This window comes from Perna viridis, chromosome 5 (genome assembly GCF_037379345.1).
Source record: "Perna viridis isolate PV_CMFRI_1.1 ecotype Kerala chromosome 5, ASM3737934v1, whole genome shotgun sequence".
NCBI classification, from domain to species: domain Eukaryota; kingdom Metazoa; phylum Mollusca; class Bivalvia; order Mytilida; family Mytilidae; genus Perna; species Perna viridis.
The window spans coordinates 12,108,401-12,135,491 of NC_142449.1; the positions used below are offsets into that span (position 1 = coordinate 12,108,401).

The 27,091-nt window shown below is 33.3% G+C and overlaps 1 protein-coding gene across 2 annotated transcripts in view; it reads right to left on the reverse strand.

Annotated features, from left to right (window-relative positions):
* Window positions 1-27,091, reverse strand: part of LOC148616052 (protein CBFA2T1-like) — a 77,102-nt gene that overhangs the window by 44,505 nt on the left and 5,506 nt on the right. Inside the window, exon 2 of one of the 2 annotated variants that reach the window (XM_088582712.1) lies at window positions 13,006-13,206. The gene's annotated coding sequence lies outside the window, so the exon portion shown is untranslated. Of the gene's footprint in view, window positions 1-13,005; window positions 13,517-27,091 lie in introns of those variants that run through there. The other variant, XM_088582703.1, reaches the window with a different exon arrangement.

Below are 27,091 nucleotides of genomic sequence, written 5' to 3' on the forward strand. Positions count from 1 at the left end.
ACTGTCCTGTGAGCTAGTGTGAGCCAGTGAAGAAACACATATAATATTATGGTTCCACAAATGATGCTTAAATAAAACAAAGAGAACATTTTTAAAAATGCATGTTTAATATCAGTAATTATTTAAACTGATCTAAATTAATAAGACAACCCTCAGTTGACAAATACTAGGTATGTAACCTTTATTTTGAAGATTCTTTCCTACAAGAAGCAATTCAGTTTTTGTACCATATATTGAGTCTGGTAGTTTCTCATGAGACACGATATATTGAGGCTATAACCTACACAAGCACCTGCTCAAACTCATTTCCTAGGGCATAATTAATTTAGTTTTTTGTAAAATTAGGAAAATCACCTGCGTGGTTATTTGAACAATAATGTAAGATGACAACTTTATTTCAGTCCACATCAAACAAACTGAGGCAAAAAAATCAATCAAACGATGATTGGTTCTAATGATAAAGGGAAGTACAAATACATTATAACATTTTCTAATTCATCTACCTATTCTTAACAGTGCATAAAGAATCCTGTATCTCTTGTAAAATCTTTAATTTCTGGAGTTTTTCTAGGATCCAATACAGTCTTGTCAGTGGATCTTATTCCTTTACCGGTCAATTAAAGAAAGAATGAAATCTTTAATTCTACTTTTCTGAGTAGGATGATACTGGAGGTAACACAAGATTCCTAAAACTTGACCAGAAGGAATGCCCCAAACTGCAGCGTGTATGTTGCCCAAGTTTTTAGTGATTAGCACTTGACTAATTGTTTAAATTTAAGTTTCTTGTGTAAAATGTCTAAGTCCACAACTATGTTTTTCACTAAACATTACATAGTTTCATGAGGATCAAGCAAGTCATATATGAAAAGTTGCAACCAACTTCAGTTTAAACAAACTTTAAACAAAAACGTTTACAAGCATATTAAAATGTCTTAAACAAGATATTACTTAAATTTGAATTATTTCGAATTTAGGAAATGAGTAAAAAAATAATTTGTAAAACTAACCTTTACATAGGGGCTAGTAAGTTTTCCATGCCTTTTTTATACAATTAACCAACAACTTAGCCATGCCAGCATAGCTAACCCCATTAGTAAGGGTTCGTTTTACAAATTAATTATTTTACTTTTTTTCTAAATTCCAAATTAAAATAATACTTTGTTTATATAAGAATGATAGACTGACATCGATACACTAGTACCCTAAAACTTCTTTGTTGTTTTATAATCAAGCTGCAGTCTGCTCTGTGGTGTGAGGGTTTCTTCCTCCTTCATTGAAGACCAATAGGTGACCTTGGACTGACATCCAGGTGGGGTTGTCTTTGACATATAACTATACCTATTCTTGTTCCTTGCCACCAGAGAGGTGAAAGTGGATCTATTGTAAATGTCCAGATAAAGTTACCTACATGTATCATCTACAGGTTTCAATGCACCATAGATAATTTTAGTAGAGACTAGACGGAGGGTAAATATACCAAAATAAATGGGTTTTTATCAATTAGTAAAACAAATCCTTAAAAGCAGATACCAAATACTTAGATTAAATGATATTAGTTACACTAGTTCATAAAACAAAATGAAGGAAAAATACACTTTTTTTTTTCCTGATAGGAATATTACAGTTTTGAAGTAATCAAACCAGATGTGGTCACTTCAAACAATAAAACAGATTGATTTCTGAATGAGATCAATTTCATATGTCACCAAATACACGTAACATTTCGCTCAAACATCAATACACATTTTTTCAATTTATTACAATACAAAGTTATCCAGCATGAGTCAGAATCTCAATATGTTTCACTAATGGTGCTTCCAAGTTTCATGAAAAAAGTTTACTATCTTTGCTCTTTTTTTGATAGAATGACCTTGACATTTACCCTTTAACCCATAAAGGCTGATTCCCTATATGCATATGGTTTATTGTGGGATGCTTTGTTCTGAGTTGTAACAAGCTTTCTGATTGATTCAGTTTCTGCAGACTAATGTAACTATAATACAATATCTAATTTTGTACTGTCATGTGACATTTTCAGCATTTTTTTCAGCAATTCAAATAGTCAATTTACTTCAGACAGTAGAATTAAGTTACATGAATTGTTACTTTTTGTTTCTATTGTAATTTGTAAAGTTTTACAGTAATTCCACAAGATACATACCTGTTAACCTTTTGAATGCTCAAAGATGGAGATCTTTTTTCCAGCTTTTCTAAGAGGGAGATTTAACATGACGACTTCACAGAAGGATAATGTTGCTAGAAATCCAAGTACACAGATAAGACAAAGATATAAAATCTTAGAATTAACTGGTACTAAGAGTTTCTTATCAAAATTAAGAGTAATTAGTACAATAAAAAGGATTAGTGATTTGTTGATTGTTTCTCAATGATTATTATGTTACATAAATGTTGTATTAACAAAACATTTTTTTCCATATATAGAAAAGGATTGTTCTCTAGGATTTCCAAGTTTCATTGACTTTTAGGATGGCCAGGTGATGGACAAAGTGGTATAAGAAATCTGATTGGTCAGCTGTATTGTTGTGACATATTTTCTATTATTTTTCCATAAAAAACTAATGACATTGTTGTTGGATGATAGTTAGAATTTCTGCCATTACAAATTCCAAATCTCAAACTTTATATGTTACAAAGGAATCACCCTTTAAAAGGTTGATAACTTGTAAAAATTTAATATTGCAAAATATATTACCAAAAAGAAAAGACTATTGCTTGAGTTACCTCCCTTGCCCAATAAAAAAATCAGAGTTAATATAAAAGTCTACTTTTGAAGTTATCCATTGTCATTGTTTCAGTGGACTTTTAATGAATATATTTAAAATACTATACAGCAATGTGGATTCAAAATATCTGCTGTTGCAAATAGTTTGACATTAAACTTTTTTTGTAATGCTGGCATAACCAACTTTTGTTATCCTTTCATCCCTGCAGAATATAATGAAATGGCACACTGATGCATGAAACGTGATAAATGCCCATGATTAAACAAATTATCTGTTATAATCTTCAAACTGGACCAAAACGAGTTCCTTCATCCTAATAAATTGTACAGCGTACTTAGAGTTACCTCCCTTATAACACTAAGAACAGTCCCATTTACAGTTAGTTATGTAATGACTTTTTGAAGCTGTTACAATATTTTCATTTGCTCAATAAAGTCAATCTGTTGTAATATTTAAATCTGTTTAACCAGAACCACAAATATTTAAATAATTGATTAAATGATTAATATTGACATCTTATAGTCACTTAAAATGCTCAATAAAATAGAATTTATATATTATCCTACGGACAAGATAAACCAACATATGTGTAATATATGACTGTGGTATATATGCATTTTCCATTCATATGTCAACCTCCAAAAAATACTGACATGACCTTGAAGTTGTTACAAACTATTGCTAATTGCTTTCTGCATCACTGTATTGACTTTTTCATTGCAATTTGAAACATCATATAGTATACCACTTCCTATAGTTTTACAATCATTTTGAAAAACTCAGACTAAGACACAAAATAAAAAAAAATAATAATAAAAGATTAACTCCTGTTCTTAGCTTGGACACATCGTATGTATATATATATATACATGGACTTGGACAAAGTTTTACAGCATTTTGTTCATAGAAAAGCACTCATGAGTTAATGATATAATTATGTTATTAGTGCCCAGTGTCATACGATATTTTGACCCCTGCAAAATATTGACCCCAGGGTTATAACATCATAGCAAAATTTTGACACCCTCCCTTATCAGGCCTTTCATTAAGAGGCAAAACCAGGTACCTTTACCCATCTAAGCTACTGAAAGGTACCTCCAGAGTTTTAAAATTTCTTATCCCTACAAAAAAAGGTACCAGAATTGCGAAAAAAGGTAATGAAACCCCTGCCTTATGATAATTTGACCCCTCCTGTATGGTATTTTTGTTACTTTGTATGTATTATTTTGGTTAATTATGTTCTTTGTTTTGTTTGTTTGTTTCCATGTCAGGATTACATTCTTTTGATTTCCGCTAGAATCTTGGTTCCCTTGATTACTCTTTACCTCTATCCAATATTTTAACCCCCCCCCCCTTGCAGCAATATTTTAACCCCCCTGCTGTGATATTTTAAATACATGCTGCGATAAATTAACCCCCATTATGATACTTTAACCACCCTGCTGCAATATATTAATGCATTAATAAAGGGGCCTGTCTGGTCTCAGTTTCATAATCATAGTGTTGTCAGCACTGGAGGTTTTTGATTCTTGTAAAAATTGTAGCATGGACAAAATTTTGAAGATTACATGATGTAAAATAAAATTGTGATCATATATTTGCATTTTTCATAATTAATGTCAAGACCTGTTTTTTTTCCCTAATATGTATAAACTAAATGTCAATCCATACTTCTAATCCAACTTCACACACAAATATATATACAATATAGGTACATTGTCGAAAATTATTGAAGATATGTGATGAGGCGACGAAACGGGTAGGAAATGCAAGGCTCTGCCGAGCTATTTCCCCCGTTCCAAGCCGAATACACATATTTTCAATAATTTTCGACAATGTACCTATATTGTTTTTATCCTGTTATATTAATAGTTTTGTGCGTGTATACATTTTTAAAATACAATTTAAAAAGACATATCCCCTGAGAAGCCCGGATCGTTAAACCCGAAGAAAAAAATTAATATGCATGGCGCATGACTCAGTAAACATTTAAATTCAATCCGCATCATATAATACGTCAAAGCTGTTTGAAGAAAATAAGCAATGTATCAAAATTTATTTAATTCCAAGAGACAAATAAGTTAAATGAACAATAAATAAAAATATTTTGAATGTTGTAAAGTCGATTTTAAGAACATTTAAGTTTTGAATTTCGCGAGGAAGGTGGAAGCTGACTTGTTTCTGTTTGGTATATTGGAAGTCGTCTGCAAACTGATAATGAATCAAATCTGAACGAGATTCAGGATTTGCCATATATATGGCGGTTAAAAAAATACAAACAAAATCATTATTTGGTTTACATAAAATCTTTTATTTCATTCAGGTGAAAACAAAACAAAACATAAAAAAAAAGATTAACCGGATATGCAATTGCAAATTGTTTATATCGTATCTATGGTGGCTGCCATAATTAATTTACGCATACCAGAAAAAAGTAGTTCCGCCGATCACTTGAGTGGGAGGAGCCAGAAAGTCGATAACCTGCCAATGTACAGATACAGCAAAAAAATAACCGTATACCTTTATTCGTTTAACTAATAACCTCATTGCAGGATAAAAATTTTTTTTCGTTTCACCTTTTACTGTCCAAAGGTTAATTTGCATTAATATTAAAAAAAAAAAAACTATAAAACAGATAATTAATTATACAATGTACTCAAATAAAAGTAATTTCAGCTTAAGAAAATAATTTCCTTGATGAACATAAGAATTCCAAAAACTTGACACTTCTATCAATTTGAATTTTCCAGCCAATTTTACTTGGTTAAAATCACTGCTATTCACCTTCTGTTTATTCATGGTAAACTATTAATGAAAGGATGGAGAATCTGACTGATGAGTGTGTTAAATGGAACATGTTTAACACATTTTATGCTTCTTGACAAATCACTGCAAGAACTAAATTTCCTAAATGCAAATTTATTACTGAATATCTTTCATGGTCTAAAAGGAGTCCCTCAAATCTTCTGTTGATATGAAGACTAGACCTCAATTCTATTTACAGAAATAATAGAATATTATTGAGCTGAATAATTGCAAGAAGCATATTTACTGGTTATAAAAGAGGGATTGAAAGAACTAAAAGGTATTACATTTGGACTATATTTTTGTGCAGTGTTCAGAAATAGTAGGGATGTTCCAGTGATACCTGGTAACATAAGGTATTTTGATAAATTAAAAACCTAAAAAAATGTCAAACTGAGATTTTCCTCAAATCATTGACCTTTTTTCTCAAATTGTTTTGAAGCAATCTGATGGATCAAAAATTCAGTTGAGGAAGGATTTGAAGAGATTGAGATTTTTAATGAAACCAAACACTGACCTACAGAACTGGGTCATGTTGACAAGAATGTACACGTAAGTCTTAATCACTTTTTATCATAAACTCTGTACTATAATACATAAATTTGATGCTAAGGATATTTTCTTTAAACCTCATACATACTAAGCTAAGTCATACACATTATCTTTTATGATACATTTAACAGTATATACATTTGTAACATGTGTTCAAAAATCTTAACCAATCTAATCAGTTTTAGTTTCTGTCAATATTTTCATTAATTCATTAGTCATTTTGCCTTATGTGGATATCACAAAAGATATATAGGACAAACCAGTTCAAAGATGTTTGTGAGGGCAAACCAATGTACCATTTTGGAGTTATTTGTTGAACTTACACTTTCAACAATTACAATGCTTAGTAGTTTCTGAGGAAAACAAATTACATAAATGACTTTTTAAATCTAGACTACATGTATCTGAATGAGTAATTTGAAGGTTCAAACTATTTTTTATTAAAACAAATATGCTGTTTCAAACAAGTAAGGCTATCATTCAATTTTCAAAATAGGCCAAGCAATCTGACAGACCAAACGTAAGCCTAATAGGCTTTGGAGGCAAGGACAGATTTAAAAATGAGAAAAACTGAAGGAACAGACAAGTCATGGAATAATGAAATTTCTTAGTTCAATTATCTCTAATTTTTTGCAATATTTTATGAAAACCAACATCCATTAGAACTGGTAATATCCATTATAAGTATCACAAACATCCTACAAATAATCCAAATTATAGCTCAAAAACTAACTAAAGGGAGAAGATAGTCAGATCAACCATATCCAGATGGATAAATGGATAAATGTATCAACAGGAGTAAATTAATATGTCGCTCTCCTCCCCCAGGAAAAGAGGTATAACACTCTCCTCCCCCAGGAAAAAAGGTATAACACTCTCCTCCCCCAGGAAAGGAGGCATGCAGTCCTTGAAACCATCCACACAACGATTTGACAGATCTATGACCGTTGACTGATTGATCGCTGATGAATTGACGATCGATGACCGGCGACCGATCTGATCGCAGTTTTGTTATATAAAATGACATAAGATCTGTATTAAATAAAAGAAATGTAAAATAAAAGTATAAATTGATGTTTAAATCTATTACATTATATGAATATGTGTAAAATTAACAAAGAAAACAACAAAAACCGTAAAAATACATTGACCGCTATGTGGACACGTGATGCAATCACCAGTTGGGTGGATTGGTTTGACGGATCGATGACTGACCAGAAACTGATTGGTGATCGATGACCGATCGCAGTTTTTGTTGCACGAATTGGTTCAGGTACTGTAACAATGGATGAAAATCATGGATAAACATGATTTGTATGAAACTACCCATGAAACATGCAGTGTGTATTTACAAACAGTTTCATTATTATATTAATTTAGCACAGTCCAGGCAATACAAGTCACAAAGGCATTGTTTTTGAATGATCAAGCTGTTGTCTCAACACACTCTCTGCCTTTACAATAAGGCATGTAAATTCTTACTTACTGAAATCAATAAATATATATATTTCACAGAATATTATACTTTTAATCAGTGGTCCATCTGTCGTCGGTGAATGACAGATGGCTTAAATAACTCTGCCGTCAGCTGTCCCCTTTAAAACAATCATTATTGATAGCCTATACTAGTACAGTAGTTACAAACAGGATTTAACACATCATTACTGAGACATATGTTCACTTCATATTCAACTATACTTGTGTGTTTATTTTTTACAACAAATATCCTAAAAAGGGGCTTGATAACCTAGAAAGGGCTAATAATAATGCTCTTTTGTTGTTTTAGTATCAGTCTGTATAAATATCAAACATGAGATGAAACATACATGCCAAAAACTCACAAAATTCTCCTTATTTCTATTTAAAACTAGTTACGGAGCATATAACCAGTTTGGAGATCAAAATTAAAGTACTCATGTACTTGGTCAATTTACATCTGATGAGAAACAAAACAATTATACTTAAATTTGACAACAATATTTGGTACATGCAAATACTAGTAAGGTACCACTTAGACAAAAACTTGTCATAGTGTATTTGATTTCTCATTTCTTTACACCTGGGTTATGGTGTTATTAAGGTAGATCCTACATAATATTTCTAGTAGATAGAACATTCTATTTTTTTTTTCTAAAGTTTACCTTGAATGAACATAATTCAGAATTTTAATGTAAAAAACATAGGTCATCGAACTTGATTTCAAGATAACTGAAACTTAATAAAGGCAATTTTAATATGGATTCTGTAGGAAATTTTCACTATTTCGCATAGTATTAAAAAACTGGTAGATAAGATTTCTTATAAATTTATATAAAGAACAATTAACTGACATTCCTTCATATTTCAAAAAGAAAAAAAACTGGGGTTCATCAAACTCTTTTTCTTGAAATATTTAAAAACTAAAACTCCCATTACATTTCTTCAAAACATTTTCCCACCAATTATCTCCCTTTGAAAAAAAGGCCTTTTACAGTTCATACTTCTAATTTTACCAAACAAATTTTTATGTAAAATATTCTTTTAAAATATATTAAACAAATTATTTTTACATCATTTTAACACTAGTCATTAATTGAAAATATATACATCAGTAAAATTTTGTAAGATGACAGAAAAGAATGCTCTGTAATAGGTATCATCTTACCTTAAATGGAAATTATGATCTATGAATGAATGGAATACTTACTTGGAAGTCTGATCTGAATAAAGAAGACCCAGACCCTGACTAGATCTGAATAAAGAAGACCCAGACCCTGGCTATACCTGAATATATAAGACCCAGACCTGAGTAGATCTAAATAAAGAAAACCCAGATCCTGACTTGATCTGAATCGAGATGACCCAGACCCTGACTACATGTAGATCTGAAAGCAAACTAATCAGCATAAATACATGTACATGTTGATAAATAAGTTACCTTAAATGTTGTTATCAATATACATGTAGAGCAAAAAATGATATAAATGCCTTGAACTTCAATAACCCAAACATGTCAGTGTCTAGAGAGCTATTTTCCCACAGTTTTACTCTTGGCTCAGGGATTGCTATATCATTTTCAACAGTTGATCTTAATTGACAATAATATAGATAGTATATGAACTTTGCACTTTGTATGAGTAATCATTCATTATTTGGTTGATTGTATATATGATTTATGTACACCTAAAAAACATCATTTGCTCAACTGGTTTTTTTACACCTTGTGTCACCTAAACTATTTGCAGTGTCTGAATCATATATGGACAATAAATATGTGTTAACCTTCAAAAAATATTTTGTCGAAGTTGTGGTCCTTAAAACAGAAAAAAAAACAAATGCATTCCCTGAGCAAAATTGCATAAAGTAATTATCAATTTAGAATTAAAATTTGTGAATGACTGCTGGTCAAGCAATTCTTCTATCTCCTGAGTCGAGTTTAATCACAATTCAAAATTATGCAAATCTTAATTTCAGCCCTCAATACCTATTCATTCATTAATGATGTAAAACTTGCCTAGAGAGAAAACAACAGAAAATTAATTATTCAGAAACTAAATTTTTGTGATAAGATTTCTTTTCATTAATAAACAAACTGGGTTTAACAGTATTGAGTATATATGTTAGCATGAAAATGACAACTAAACCAAGTACAGGAACACTCAGTTGATGGTCAGCGTCACTCATATCGTGCAAATGATTGGCTTACACTGTGTTACAAAAGATTTTTCGGGATTTTAGTGGTTTATATCCACAAAGATAGTCAAATTATCTACTTGAAGCAACGATGTCCTAGCTTTATAATGCACGAAATGAAGGGTGTAACGGATATACGGAAAGTGCTATCATTTTTAACTTTGTCTTTATAGTGTTATTTAAAGACTAGTGTTTCATTGTCACAGTCCTGCAAAAAGGGCAACATGCCATTAACATAATATTCATTGATAAAATTAGATTTTTAACCAGAGATTCATGGTAACATCCTTTCAAATAAATTTAATCAAAATCCATTGAAAAAAAAATTGATTTCAAAGGGAGATAACTCTTAACATTATCAGCTGGTCAGAGCTGATTTTTTAACTTGTGAAGAGAGATTCACAGTAGCAACCTTTTGTAGAAACTTATCAAAATCAATTAACAAATGTAGACATGAGAGCATTAATAAAATGTAAGGAAGGGATACTCCAACATGCAGATGCCTATCATTATATGTCCATGTGTTATGTTGTGGTGGGGGACCAAAATCAAATATTTTTTTTATGTTGAATCAAGTGAATTCAGAAATTCAGCAGGTACTAATTTTTCCTGTTAAAAAATATCAATAAATGTGCCTATCCTTGTAATAGAAATGATCCATACCATTACATTTTTCTCACTTTTTTTCAACTGTGAAAATATCATGAATCACCACACAATGAAAATTACCATGTTAATAGTATACTAAAGTTGGCATGTTTTTTTTGTTATTTGTTCAGAAACTATTGCAAATGTTTTTTGCTTTGCTTTGTTTTGTTTTTTTTTCTTTTTGTTGTTATCTGCTTGGTGATTTTGTTGCAGCATTCTTGTCTAGAGCATGAAAGGCTGTAAGTTTAAACTCCAGCTGAATTTAACTTTAAAATTGGTAGTCACTGCTAAGAGACATGAAAGAGATAAAAAGACAACAGTTTGAAATTGGCTCAGAGCAGTAAGTTTGAAGTAGGGTCTGTTGAAATGATAAAATGTTCATGGATGTTAAACTACAATCAATCTTTCAATCACTCTATTTGTTACCAACCTCATCTTTGACATCATACATATATATATATATATATACATGTATATATCTAGAATTATTTGTCATCAAATAAACAAAGTGAAGCCATTATAAAGCAAACCTCAACAAAAGGAGTAAGCCATGCATGACCAAAATTGGTATAAAAAATCTAGTCTTTATGACTCATCAAGGATATACCATTATTTGAGGGTACCAGTTTCTTGATTTGCTTAAATTTGATGAGTTGTTTATTAAGCGTTTTGTTCATTTTACCAAATTCTATGAAATGACTTATTTAAATTTTATCTAGAAATTTATTAAGTGGATTGACTTAGCCATAAAAATTAAAAAGTTTAAAAATGTATCTTACAGGTAATAACACTAAATTTACCTGATAAAGGTTTTGGTTACTTTTTCATATGTCTCACTGTTTTCTAAAATAACCTGCTTCATTCATTTAGTCATTTCTTTGCAAAAAGTTTTTCCCTCAATATAAAAAATCCTTTTTTTTTTTTTTAAATAAATGATTTCAAACCACTTTAATTTGTGATTACAACCAAATCTTATTTGTCTAAATAATAAAAAAAACACAACTATTTCTTTATTTACAGTACCTGTATTTAGAATATGAGCATTGCCTAAAATATAAACCATCTTATATCAGTATAGACTCTCATATGCCCTTTTAAAGAAACAGAACACTATTATAGATTGTTAGCCCTTTACTAGGTCTGGATAACATCTCAAGCAGAAATTCAGAAGTTGCCAAATTTTCTAAATTTCTATTTGTAACATGCACTTCATCTTCTTCCCTGTCAAGTTTAATAAAACTTTACTAAAATTTTGTATTGCAATCTTGTTTTTTCCAGCATATGTTTCCAATGTGAATTAATTATCTCCCTTTGAAGCTGAACAGGTGCCCTGATTAGATTAAGTATTGGAGAGCTAAGGGACATCTGGGATCTATATTGCTGTATCCAGCTTATAATGTTTGAAAACATGGTCTCTGAATGCTTATATAATTGTAACCAATGATGAAAACCAGATATCCAATTCTCAGGGTGCTGCAGAAAAATGGCTACAGTAAATAATATTAATATTTATAAATATAAATCCGAAATCTCTTTGTTTAGTCATAAATCTTATTATAAAAAACAGACTTGCCTGCCACAAGGCATTTTATTTAATAAAAGTCTCTTTGTGTAGTGATGTTTTGATATAATAAGCCATGCAAGGCAATATTTCAAAGAAGTTGGTTTGTGTCAATGTCTAGTTACATCTCGTATCAATCCAGCCATAGACAAATTATGGCGTACTAATTACCAACTAAAACTGCTTGTTTTTTTTTTCAACATGAGGAAAGTGAATTAGAAAATGTTAAAGTTATCACATACAGAGTAGTTACACCATACTAAGTAACTGATGAATTAAAGAGTTAATTGCTCTATATTTCTGAATTTTGTTTGAAACATCCGCTGTGATTACAAACTATTATGGTGATGGAGGTGTAGCATCCCAAAACTGATTGAATGAGCTAAACATTATGTTTGTACAGTTTTACAGAAATTTATGGTACTGCATGCTGTACCAACAAAAATAGTGCAGTGCCTGCCATGCTACTCCCCTGGGAGATAAAAAAAAACAATTATTTTATTTTTTATCATAATCGATAATCAGAAAATCACTATGAAACAGGAAGTATCAGAAAATTGTATAGAAACAACCTAAATATAGACCTCATACTGCAATCACATGGGTTTAGAATTCGGGAAAAGACAAACAATACAAAATATCAGTAAGCTACTGCTCACTGAGCACACTCCTGCTCTACCAGAAAATACTGAATAACCAATTGGAATTTGACATGACACCAATCTGAAAATGGGAATATTGAGACTGCAGGAGTACTGAGGGGTGTATTCATGCAATAAAACAAGAGATCTATGAACTATATGCTGATGTACACCAATCACAGTTTTAACATACGCAAATAAAATACATGTATCCGAGGATTAAATGTGACAGTTATATACTTAGATGATCTAAAAACACAATTCTGAAACTACAAAACTAATTCTGAGGAAATAATAAACAATATGCATCACCATACACAGCCCTCTTATTATGTTTGATTTCAGAGTAAAATCAAGTGACTATCTATAATATTGTACTCACCTATTCAGGTAATCACTTTATCCAGATATCCTTGTTTCACTGCTGAAGGCACTCATTAACCACTTAACACCAGGTGTACTTGTTAAGGCACTCAGATCTGCAAATCCAGGTGTGCTTCCTGGCATACAGGTGTAGAGTAATCTAGGGAGGCAGATAATCTCCAACAAGGTGACATCCCTCCAGCTATGTGGATTATCATAACTAATCATAAAGATAATACAGCAAAAGATTAACTACAACTTAAATTAAGATCAGAAAAGCTGAATAAATGTTTTATTCTTCCATATAGAAAACATTTCACCAGACAATTGTGGTACTATAAACAAATCAAGTATTTAAGATTAGTCCTGTGTCAACATTGGGTTACTGTTGTTATTTTACAATTATACTGTAAGATTATAGATATATCCCTAGGTACAAATTGTTAGCTGACACTACATGTATGGAATGTTACTTGTATATACCTGTAATAAGATGATAATGTAGTAGCTAAATTCACTTAAATCAAGCAACATGTGGTTATGGAATTTTTTCTGCCAATACCAGATTAAGCTTTTAAGTTAAAAAAAAACAGAACCCTCCAGGAGATGATAGAAATGAAATTACAAGAAAACATAAATTACTAAAAAAGAAATTAGACATAAAACTCTTAACAAAAATTCATTTTATGATACAGGACTTTGTATTAAAATTTCTTAGAAACCAGAAGAACAGATAGTAATGTTATTCACTTCTAACAAAGGCCATAAGGCTGAAAATTTGGGCCTCCCTTTCTTCTTTTATCATGATTTAATTACATTTGACTTGTAATTATTTTTTTTTTACCTTTAAAGGCCTTAAAATGTGGCTACTGTTTACTCATTCATTATTCATACGTACAGTTGACTAAGCCATATAGCAACTTATTTTTATCCAGGAAAGTAAATGTTTCTCGACCCTTAAAGCCTGCAATTTTTTACACTTGACTTAAAAAGCTAAGTTTTATCAAATGCTATTTTAGCCCTCAATCTTGAACAGTTAGAGCTATGGCTAAAAATAAAAATCAATCAAAACATTCCTTTATAAAACCATGTAGTATAGTTTCATAGAGAACCATAACTTCTACCATACTCTTTCATAGAGAACCATAACTTCTACTGTACCCTTTCATAGAGAACCATAACTTCTACCGTACTCTTTCATAGAGAACCATAACTTCTACCGTACTCTTTCATAGAGAACCATAACTTCTACCGTACTCTTTCATAGAGAACCATAACTTCCACTGTACTCTTTCATAGAGAACCATAACTTCTACCTTACCCTTTCATAGAGAACCATAACTTCTACCGTACTCTTTCATAGAGAACCATAACTTCTACTGTACTCATGCTATTTTTCCTGAACTATTTAACTGCTCCTTTTACATCCTTTTTCAGTCCCTAATTCCTACAAGGTGAAGGTCATAAACAAAAGAGAAAAAATATCAATCAAAGTCTTGACTATTTGGGGTTTGGAACCCAGAGGAACGATTTCATAGAGATCCATACATTTACATGTGCCTGTTTGGAACCCAGAGGAACGATTTCATAGAGATCCATACATTTACATGTGCCTGTTTAAACTTCAAGCAACTACTTCTGAGTTAAATAAGTTCATTTCAATCAGGACAGTTTTCAGTCATTCATGTTTCAGATACCATCCCCTACACAACCAAATGTGCCACACATGAGAATCATATGGTTTGAAACTATAGGTTTCATAATGAGTGAAAGTTAAATATTAAGTATTGCAAAATATCAACACGTTATTTAATTTCAACATCATATCTAATGAGCCTTCGGGTGTTCGTTATGATATTGAAATTAAATAAAGAGAGTTGATATTTTGTGATATTCAACTTTTATGATATTTAATATTTTTCTCTATGATTCCTTTGGAATATTTTGGCTGCTTGATATTTGGTATCTGTCGTGGCAGATATTCTAGTGATTGTCCGTCTATGATGTCAGCGTCTGGAGAACAACATTATGAACATCACAAAATCACTTTCGACTAATCAGGTTTTTAGAAAATGATACATTATCACACAACAATCTATGGTGTGGTTTAGCAAATATCTAGCTGTCCAAGAAAAGATTTAACAACCAAATCATAGAGAAATATGATTATCATAAGAAGTCAGCAAGATATGAAAATCATATGTTTCAATTTACATACGGTTATTGCATGATTATTATATGATAATCATGTTTTTCACAAACATATCATTATCATATGTTTCAAAACCAAAATTAATATGGGAATCATATGATAATCATACTAATTTCATATGTAAATTATCAGTGTCCCTATTAAATTCCCTAACATTAAGACTAAATTTTTCCGAAGCAGTCAGTATAGTTTTGCTTTTTACCCTTTGACCAAAAAGACACTCTTCCATGGAAATGCAAGTCACCTGATCTAAATTCTATTTCCTGATTGGATAAATACTGATAACTAATTGGCATTCAAAAAAACTGTTTCGGAAATATAAATTGCCTGCCATGTGTTATATCCTGAATAAAATGTAAAAAATTATAAGTAAAAATAACTAATTTTACTGCATCTTTTTTAAAAGATGGTACTTGATACTTGTTATTAATCTAGTGGTGATATATTTTTATAAATTGAAATTTTACCAAACATCTTCTCAGAGTAAAACTAGAAAAATCTGTACACTAGAAATAACTACATTCAACTCATTGATGTTTTACATGAGTAATATGAAGAAAACCCGACCTTAAAGACTTAAATACCCATATATGACATTATTTGACAAATTATAGAGAAAATTTCTTGATACAGCAATGATGATGTATTAAGATGGTTTCATGAAGATTTGACAACATTTTTAAATATCTTGAGAGTACAGACTGAAAATCTCTATTATCTCCCTTTATAATAAACTAGACATTTGAAGCTGGTAAAATTGCTGGTGGTCTGAAAAAATCCCACATACAAGCCAGTAATATCTATAAAAAAAACAACATTTTCAATTTATCTTGAAGTCAGTCATAAAAAGTAACTATTTTGAATTATTTAAACTTCATGTATATACAAAGGGAAATAATTCAATTTTTGTGGCCATCAGACACATACCTGCTAAGTTTTACTATTTGTGGGAGGTTTCTTCCATGAAAGCTCCTAAATCTAAATTTTCAAAAAAAAATATCTTGACCACAATTTACAACCCAAGATCCAAATAAGTGGCACATTACATTTGTTTGTCACAAAGATACCAGAGAACACTTCGATGAATTTGAAGCCCCTGAAGCTTTTTGTTAATGGTTGCTGAGGACTATTTCACACATTGAAACTTCCCATAGACTTTTGAAATATCAGCAGGTATGCTGGTCGGCTTTTCTTCCGTAACCTTCACAGACAACCCTAAGCACAGTCTAACTCCAGTAACTAACACAAATAGAATTCATGTTAAAAAGTCAAGTATATTATTGAAAAAAACAATCATACTGTGAAAGTACTATTGTTCGTGGGGTACCAATTTTCATGGTTTTTGTGGACCCATGAAATTTGGTTCCAAAAGAAAAGCATATTCCTATTGATGTGTGTACTGAAAACCTCAAAACCATGAATTCTGCAAACTTATGTATTTTCCCTAATCCACAAAAATTGTTATCCACAGAGTACTTTCACAGTATGTAACTTTGTCTGTGATAGACACAGAGAAATTTGTGTGTAAAATAACTACCTATACTGCTCACTAAAAACAATTTCATAAATTTTTATGAATTCCAATTAAATAATAAATCCTACATGAAGAATTAATTATTTTTCTCTTTAGGATTACAAAAATTGAAAAAAGAAACCAAGAAATTGCCACTTAAAATTCATACCATGTTCATAAGTTTTCCAGAAGAAAAAGGCAGTAGGTAGTTTTGTTTTTAGGAAAAAGCCTATTTTATTTAGGAAGAAATCTGGTAACAAAAAACAAAAAAAAATTTTAATGAAAAATATCCTTATATAGAACATTCGACGGACATGATTTAATAAGGTCACCAAACAAAGCTGAAATTGGCAAAATAAGAAATAAACATGTTATAAAACAATAATGTGATTAATTAAATTGGTGAGTGCTGACCAATCCACCTTAATGATGTCATAGTACCAAGAAGGGGTGTAATCATTCCATTCTGCTGTCATGATTCTTGGCTGACAATTCTATAAATATTGCAATTATAAGACATATATTAGATATGTCGTGTTTGTGTTTTATTTCATTTTTCATTTCAACCAATTACAAGAAAAATGACACAGAGTCAAGTCCTTAAGTAATGACTAGCCTTTACCCCTTACACTTTAAGCAATTCTAAAGTGCTCAAAACAGCAGATAAATCGGCTTGTGATTAAATAAACAAAATTTCAAAAAACTTTGTCATCTGGAATAAGTACAGTTTTATACAAGGATACAAGGATACTAATACTTTATTCAAACTGTCATCTGCGAATAGTCTCACAGATGAGTTGACTAAATCGGGCAAATCATTTGTAAGACACAAGAAGTGTATTGGCACTTGGGGACCCCTGATGGTCCCAACACTGTGCCCTGGGGGACCCCTGATTCTCCTGTTGCATATTTAGTGTGTTCTCTTTTTTGCTGTACTTACATTTCCTTTCTGTAAGGGAAGATGCGAGCCATTTGTGGCAATTTCCTTGGATTTCATCTTCATGAATCTTATGCAGTAATCTGTCATGAGGCAGAATGCTTTTGAGAAGTCTAAGATCACAATGTAAACTGTTGTGTCATGGGTTTTGCGGATTGGGAATCAAATTTCACATTCATTGCTACCTGTTTAGTGTCAGAATTCTCCAGCTGATATTTTGATGTTAGAAATAAACTTTATTATGAGAGAACTCTCGATGAGTTAAATTCGAGTTTCCCTTCATTGACCAAGCACATTTTAGAGTGCAAAATATGAGAAAGTCAATATCTGGTTGAATAGCCAATCTATCAAGGAAAAGCTATCAACCCGGGCCCGTTTGATTAGCCACGGCCTAAACAAATTTTTAAGTCAGAGAATGTTTTTAACATCCATGGTAACTACATTCAAAGTCTTTGAAATTGGTGATGTCACAGTTTTGAGTACTTCCTCAGACTTAAGTAATTTTTTTCAGGTTTATGGTGCTGGGGCTTGAACTCAACAAATAACAACAGGCCTGTATGACCATAATTTTTTTAACATTTTTTTATCATTAAAACAAGGATTATTACACTCCCTGATTTAAGGTTATCATTTAATAAATCATTATGTTTCTATATTTGAGCTATTATGTGTGTTCTCAGATATATTCACCTGTTTTTAAATGATTGTTATGCTATGCCCAGATGATAAAACCGGGCGCAGCATAAAAAACACTTTATGTGCAAATAAGCTTATTATACTGCTGTACCCTCTTTCCGATGTATAACTAGTTCTGGTGTATTATCAATATACCTTTTGGTACAGAACTGATTGCATGTGCTTGGGTCAGAGGTCAGAGGTTGCCGACACAGAAACCGGCCTGTTCCATGAAAACAATAACAAAGACCAGTTTGTCAGTCTTCCTCGTATTTTTAAAGTTTAAAGCTCAACATAAAATATTTCCAACTTTTCCAAAACCCATAATATTTAATCCCAATTATAAATGTAGAAAATACAATAATGTCAATATTGAATTATCGTCTGTCATTTGCAAAGCTTCCAAAACAACAATCACATGACCAAAATATGTTGTGTGTCCTAAGAAAAAACCATGAAAAGCCAGATTAACAAAAATTGAACATTTTCTGAGGAATTTTTACTACATCCTGAAGGCCTTGGCTTGAGCTATTTCTAGATATACAGATTTACAGATGCTTGACAATTTTTTAAAGTTATAAATGTTACAAAACATCAGATTACAAGACCAAAATTAGGCAGTTCTACAATACTGTGAAGTGCTGGCTAAATAGTTAAAACGGCACCTGGTTAAAATGGTACATTGTTAAAATGGCACCTAATACAGTCAAAATGGCACTTATTTTCTATAAAATGGCACTTTATTATTGCATTTTTTAAAATAAATTACAAATGCTATATAGACCCAACCAATGACAGAATAAATGTTTATTTTCATTAAACATACCAATGTGGATTCACACACACACACAATGACATACACACATTTAGTCATAAATATTACCAATATAATACTTTTTATTATTTATTTTATTTATTATTTATTTTGAAGAGCTAATTTCATTAAGAATAGGAAATATTATTCAAGTTTTGATTGCAAATTCATTAAGTAAATTAGTTTGGGGATTGGATTATGGTTTATGGCTTTGCTAATTACCGATAATGTATGGCTTTGTTTATTTAATAGATGATACAATTAATATTATTAATTTAATTATTTAAGTAGATTATTTCACTACTTCAATTATAATTAACTATATGTCCTGATATCCATACTTTTGTAAAAATTATAAGTTTTATAAGATTATTTACAATGTAATAAATGTGGCATTTACTTCTGTATTTTAATCTAGTTTTTATTTGTGATAAATTTCACACCTTATTTTTTTTTTGGTATTTCATTTAATTTAATTTTTATTGCATTATATATTTTCCCATTTTTATAAATAATTCAATGAAAATAATAAAACATGTGAACAAAATATTGTAAATGAAAGGACAAAATGAAATTTATTCATATGAAATTAAAAAAAAAAATTATCACAATTTTTGCATGACATGTCATGCAAAAACACTTTAATTTTATATCTATCCAAAATAAATAACCTCCAAAAAATACCAGGAAGAATACTAAATGTATCAGAGGATTTATTTTCAATATTATTAAATGATTAATCATACATTTATGACTGGTGCTATTTTAACTATATACAGGTGCCATTTTGACCAAGTGCCATTTTAACCAGGTGCCGTTTTAACTTCACAGGTGCCATTTTGACCAAGTGCCATTATGACAAGAATTCCGACAGCAATAATGGCTGATAGTTGACATCTGATTTACATTCACTGGTTTAATAGCTAATTGAATAAAGACATGCATATGACATAATATACAGAAATGGAAAGTAGAATGTTCGAATTTTACTTAAATAAATAGCATTAGCGTCGTCTCGTCAGATCGGCAACTCTATCGATGCCCAAGTATATCTGTTGTCCGATTCGGAATTGCCATCCCGGGAAAGTGCCTCTCCAACACATCTAAATGTGCATTACCTTCTGAAAGACATGTTTTATGTTTTCATAAGTATCGGATGACTCTATCTTGGGTTTCTTCTGAGATACAATAAAATCTTGGTCTGCATTGTCCTCGGATGGAGGACGGCAGAGGACAGGGAAAAGAAACGGACTTTATTTCGTGGTATTTGATTGATTTGATTGATTGTTGGGGTTTAACGTGCGAGCAGCCATATCTCAGCCATATTCAGACGATGAACATGAAATTGGTGATAAATGAACATGGAATGATGATGAAATCAAAAATGGGATGGGACACAAGGATAACAGGGTCGACAAATTTTGATTGCCACTAGAAAAAGGGAAGAATGGGTAAGGTCGGTATTTGAGTTACACCACAACCCACAGGGGCTTGCTCCTACCATAGACGTGTAATTAGGTAATCATAGGTCTCTGCTCCCACTATCATATGCGGCCGTGGTTATAGGGCTGCATGTATTTGATGGTTGGGCAAGCCCTTGTGGTTTTACGACGTTATCTAATTTTCATACGTTTTATTTGAATAGTGTCCATGAATTTCGAAAGGCCTGTCAGGAAAAACGCGAAGTACTAACTCTTAGCGACATGGTAATGTCGCAGCCATGACGTCTTTATGTGACGTTCTTATAAACATATTATATGGACTTCATAAAGACAACATTTAGTAAACGTTATATCTTCTTCAACAGCGCATTATTACTGAGTTTCACCCCTTTTTATGGTGCCGTGCCGCTGGAAATAAAATCCGAGCCAAGTCTAAAATCAGTTCGTGCAAGACATCGAAGATGCATGACGAAACTACTGCAGAAATTCGATGATCTGAAGGCGAAAACGGATATTGAAATTGGCGATGTGAAATCTCTCGAGGAGACGGTGACACAGAAACAGAAAACTCTCATAGACTTGAACGCTAAGATTCTTGAGCAGATACCCGAAGAGGACTTCGAGCAAGAGCTCACTGATGCAGACGAATACATGTATGTATTACATTGTAAAGTTAGACAAATACGCAAATTTGCCGAGTCATTACAAAGTAACGAAAACCACGCAAAATCTACGCAAGATGTTGCACCTACGCCCATCAGACTTAACCGGCATGGATCTACTTACACGCCCACGCCTGCATATTCCGCAGATATGAACACTTGTGCAATAGATACACTGAGTAATCATTGCTCCATTCCCGCCCCGGAGATGCATACCCGTCCATCAGACCAAGTTTTGTACGAGAATACGTCCATGCATACTCGCCCGTCAGAAAACGCAACATATGAGATTCCGTCAGGTACTAGATTTCAATCACGCAACAATCATAGACTCCCGAAACTAGACCTACCTTACTTTAATGGTGATATACTGAAATGACAGACATTTTGGGATTGCTTTGAATCGTCAATACATTCCAATGACTGACACCCATTCAAAAATTCAGCCACTTACTTGCCCAGCTGGAGGGAAGCGCCGCACAAACAGTAGGTTCTGCTTTGACCAACGGAAATTAAGATACCGCACTCAATCTACTCAAAGACGGATACGGAAATCCGGGTAAAAGGGTTCACGCATACATGAAAGCGCCCATGAAATTGCCTGCACCAACAAATGATGTCTATAGAGCATACGGAGATAAACTTGAGTCTAGAAACACTTGGTCAAACGTCGGGTATATATGGATCGATCTTAGTACCAGCTATCCTAGAGAAATTGCCATCAGAAATCAGAAAATCTATAGCGCGGGAACACAAGGAAAGCACGCTAACTTTGGAGAAACTACGCATATCGATCAGCGATGTAATTGACGTACTAGAAGCTGGAAAGGGAGTAGACGAGACGGAAAAAATGCACGCTACAGCATTTTTGACGGGAGTGCACCCAAAGAAAAACAACAAGATAAAAAAGAATACAAGACGATCGTGTATATTTTCATCTGGGGACCATTTTCCGATAGACTGTACCTAAGTAACGGATGTTAACGCAAGATTGAAAATTGTAAAACAGAAACAATTACGCTATAACTGTTTAGGAGCACACCGTATATCCGCATGCAAATCAACAAAACGATGTAAGAAATGCAAATCGATGCATCACACTTGTATCTACAAAGGAAAGGAGTCAACGACGTGCACCACTGAAAAAGCAAAACCAGTGACAACAGCTATTAACGAAGTAGAAACGCATGAGACAACTGTAATGCACGCATCACAAAGAAGCAGTGAGATTTTATTGAAAACCGCTGTTGCGTCAGTAACCTACAACGACCAAGGAGTTGAAACAAGCATTTTATTTGATGAGGGCGCTCAACGTTCTTTCATTACACAGAAACACGCTAATTGTCCCACAAATTGCTATTCCGTTGCAAAACAAGACATCAAATGCGACACGCAACTTACCGTATTTGAGAGGTCTTAAGTTGGCACACCCAGTATGAGACGGAGAACGATTTGAGATAGACCTACTTGTAGGCTCAGACTACTATTGGGAAATCGTAGCAGATCAAGTGATAAGAGGTAACGGACCCACTCGAAAATCGAAAATTGGATATTTACTCTCAGGACCACTGAACAAAAACGTTAATCAGACATCAGCGTCAGCAGTAATGCTAAATGTTATAAATCGCATCATTTCGAGGAAATGGAGATAGAAAAGTTCTGGAAACTTGAGTCCATTGAAATCAACTCATGCGAGGATACGGATGAGACGAACTCATGAAGAAGTATCAGAAAGAGGCTATAACTTACGATAATGGGAAATATATCGCGATGTTGCCTTGGAAACCATAACACCCCGAACTACCTTCAAATATTGCAGTTACCAAGAGCAGGACCGAAAACATCGCTAGGCGCTTGAGTAAGGAGCCGTATTTACTACAGAAATACACAGAGATAATCGATGGACAAGAAAGGAGAGGTTTCATATAGAGAGTTCATGAAAGACGATCAAGACAATAAGCGTACTGTCCATTACATTCCCCATCACCCCATGAAGAAGGACTCCGAGACTACTCCAATCCGTATAGTATACGATTGCAGTTGTAAACCACGTCAAGATGCACCTAGCCTAAACGATTATTTGAAGTCAACCCCGCCTGATTTAAAGGACTTGACAAAAATCCTCACGAGATTTAGAATCGGAACGTATGGAATCAGCACAGATATCGAGAAAGCGTTTTTGCAAGTAGGACTACAAAAAAGGCTACATGAGAAAGATATGGACGCAACTCGTTTCTTCTGGTTAGCAGACACAAATGAGTCACATGGAAAACACAACCTACAGGTTCAAGTCGGTATTGTTCGGAGCCACATGCTCACCGTCTCTTCTTAATGCCACTCTATTTAAACACCTAGACGAGAACAACACTGAAATTTCGGAAACAATGATTGATTGATTGTTGTTGGGGTTTAACGCCCGAGCAGCAATATTTCAGCTATATTCAGGCGATGAACATGAAATGGATGATAAAATGAATATGAAATGATGATGATGAAATAAAAAAGGGTGGGCCACAAGGATATGAGGGTTGACAAATTTTGATTGCCACAAGCGGGAGAGGTGGGTAGGGTCGGGCAATTTAGCCTCCTGTCGCGGAGCGCAAAGGTTCATACTCCTATCGAATACCGCAGCAGGGTTCTTTAACGTGCAAGGAACGTGGCATCTTTCAAAAGACGGTGCACCACTATGGTTTGCTGTCAGGTTTTCCGTATTATAGCCTGACAACCCCAGCATGTAACACGCCAGTGGTACCCCATTCAACAACCTGGGGCACACAACCCAGTTGCTGAGTGGGCAGAGCGCCTAGCCCCCAGCTAGGTTTCTGAGCACTATTTAGTCGCCTTTTACGACAAGCTTAGCGCTGCTGCAAGCCTATTCGTTTGACATCCGGACCTGTACGGGGCTCGGAAACAATGAAACAGGACTTGTATGTAGACAATATCATGTCAAGCGTGAACACAAAAGACGACGCTATAACTTACTTCAAAGATGTAATGTCCGCCGAGGGATTCAATTTGCGCTTATGGAATTCAAACTGCAGTGAACTTATGGATGAAGCGATTGAGGAAAATGCAGTAGAGAGAAAAAAACAACAGTCAAAACACTGGGTGTAACGTGGAACACGGAAAAAGACGCGGTGTCTTTCCATAAAGTGAAAGTTACGGACGTTACGGAAGCAAATATTACGAAGCGGGAAGTTCTCAGGCAGTCATCTCGTGTATATGATCCCGTAGGAATGTTATCAGACCCATCGAAACCTGCCGGACCGTCGGACCTGTCCGGTAAAATTGTCCCGGGTCCGGTAAATACACGTTGCTTGTCGGCCCGGGTGTCCGATGTTTTTTTCTTACGTTAAAGAAGATTTTCTCAAAACTGAAGTGGTTTTTGTGAATAATAAAACTAGAACGTTTTCATAATTACGTGAATTAGTCTACAGTCTAGCGAGATAGTCAATGAATTTGATTGTAAACAATAATATGTAACTTCCGGTTCATTCGCTATACGTCATTTCGTCCTTTGATATATCGTCCCTTCCGTTGTCTCGCTACTCGTTTACATGTGAAACATGCGGTCATTATATTGTCAAAATAATAATGAAAAAAATAATAAAGTATATTTCTTTTACATCGAAATTGATAAAGATTAATAATTGAACATCTGATAAAACAAATTTTCATTTGACAATGATGATGATTATGAAGACAGTGAATGTTTTGACTATCAAGATGAAATGTTGAATTTTGAAATGATTATGTTTTATGCCAGAGATTGAGAATAGATTTTATAATTTAATAACAATACTTTATTTCAAATTTAAAAAATCAACAATATATAATACAAAGAACTCAAAACAAAGTACACATGTTTCGTTTATGAAGACTCATCAGATACACTCTAGCCAAAATGAATAATGGTGACAAATTAACAAATTCAAGAGCCCATACCCAGTAGTTTTAAAATCAGCTTGATAATAAAATGTACTTGGAGATTCCCACCCCCCATCAAAAATGTTAGCGTGTCGATAAATTGTTCAGAGTTTTTTCGGTCAGACAAATTGTCGTTCGGTCAGACAAGTCATCACCTTGTGTCTGACCGAATGTCAGATTTGCTAAAAATTTCGATGGGTCTGTGTTATCACCAGAAACTATCCGATCAAAGATACTTATGTAGGGTCTATGGAAGGACAAATACGAATGGACGAGCCGCTACCACTTAGCATTCAACAGGAATGGACTACACTAGCTAAAGACTTGAAATTAGCTATGGAAACTGAAATGTCACGACAATATTTCACAACCTCAACAAACGAAAGTAACACTGAGTTAAACGTTTTCGTCGATGCCAGTCAGCGAGCTGACGGATCAGCAGTTTATTTGACAAGCGACAATGAATCGAAATTAGTAGTCGCCAAAAGCCGTATAGCACCTCTGCACTAACTTTGCCGCAACTGGAGCTAATGGCCGCTTTAGTAAGTGCAAGGATCGCTTCACATGTAAAATCCGCACTGATAGTCAACAAAACCACCTACTGGTCGGACAGTCAAATCGCACTGCAATGGTTGGTAACAAACAAACAACTGAGGAAGTTTCTACGGAACAGTGTGTCCGAGATCAAATCACTAACAAACGATTCAAACTGGAGATATTGTCTGTCAAATGACAACCCCGCCGACAAGAGGGATCAATGCATTGCAATTGGCAAAGTCGAAATTATGGATTAATGGACCGAAATGGATCACTTTCAAAGCTAAATGGCCAGAATGGAATACGAACACCAGCGTTCTTATGACAAGCGCAGACGTGGAGGAAAATGTTAACGTAGCATTGCAAACCACGAGCGATATGAATGACACAACCAGGGGCGGGTCCAGGTAAGGGCGTAATGGGCGTACGCCCCCCCTTTAAAAAAAAAAAAAAAAAAACTATCGTTATAATCTGCTAGTATTGTATTGAATGATGGCAATTTATCATATTCATGAATTAAACACATACTCTGATTTCTTTTTATACTGATTCCCCAATTTGATGGGTCATCATCAACCGTAAAATTTCGTTTCTGGGAGTCCGGCGTGTTCGACTCTGCGATTAGTATCCATTGTTGTTGATGTGATAAAGAATTCGCAAAGATGTCGATGTCAAAAACAAAACGTCAAAAGACCTTAAAATCGTATCAAGGTGTCTTGGACACCTTTTTTAAACAACCAAAACGGTAAGTAAATCAGTATAATACATGAATTTTGGTTGTTTTGTGTGACACTAACTTCGATTCCCCATAGCCATTCTAAATATACCGGGGGGGGGGGGGGTATATTACTATATATACAATACTGGGTATATTCTGACAAAAGGGGTTGTATTTTCAGCTAAATTGTCTAAAATGGGGTTATTTTTTCACGCGTTGCCTTGGAAGGGGTCACTCAGATTTGACTATGATATCCAGAACGGGGTTCAAACCTATGATTGCGTTGGATAAAAAACGCAATTTTTATACGTGTGCATGCAAAACAAATTTCTTGGTAGAGTGGTATAAATACAGCACAAACAACATTTTCCGTCGGTCCGTCCATCCCGGTGGTTTTAATACAATAACTCGAGAACGGATACACGTTTTTAACATTTGCACAGTTCAATGTAGTTGTTTAGTGTTAATATTAAATCCATGTTTAGCAAAATCTACGAACTATTTTTGTGAGAAATTACAGTTTTATAGTACACTATTTGCCATCCCCTTATGCGTGGCGAGGTATCACTTGTATATGTTTTGTCAGTATACTATTTAATTACCCTTTAAACCTTCTCAGTCTTTATATACGCAACTCCTGCTACATTAGAGACATTCAAGAATATCTC